Below are 295 nucleotides of genomic sequence, written 5' to 3'. Positions count from 1 at the left end.
CATCATTAAAGGCACTTGGACGTAAACACCCCAAATGGAAGATTTTAAGTAATTTGAAGACAAGGGAGTCAATTTTGGACTAACAACCACAAAATCTCGATCTCAAATCCCATTGAAAAGTTGGGAGTAGACCTAAGATGGCGCTAACCAGACAGGCTACAAATCTAACTCGATTACATCAGTATATTTCCCCAGAAGAACGGGTCAAAATTGCAAAAGACTATTGGGAAAAGCTTGTTGAATGAAGCCAAAAACATTTTACTCAAGTCAAATGCAAACCTTTTGAGTTTCAAGA

This window comes from Poecilia formosa, unplaced genomic scaffold, assembly GCF_000485575.1.
Source record: "Poecilia formosa unplaced genomic scaffold, Poecilia_formosa-5.1.2 Scaffold14, whole genome shotgun sequence".
Lineage (NCBI taxonomy): Eukaryota > Metazoa > Chordata > Actinopteri > Cyprinodontiformes > Poeciliidae > Poecilia > Poecilia formosa.
This window is presented reverse-complemented; position numbering follows the sequence as displayed.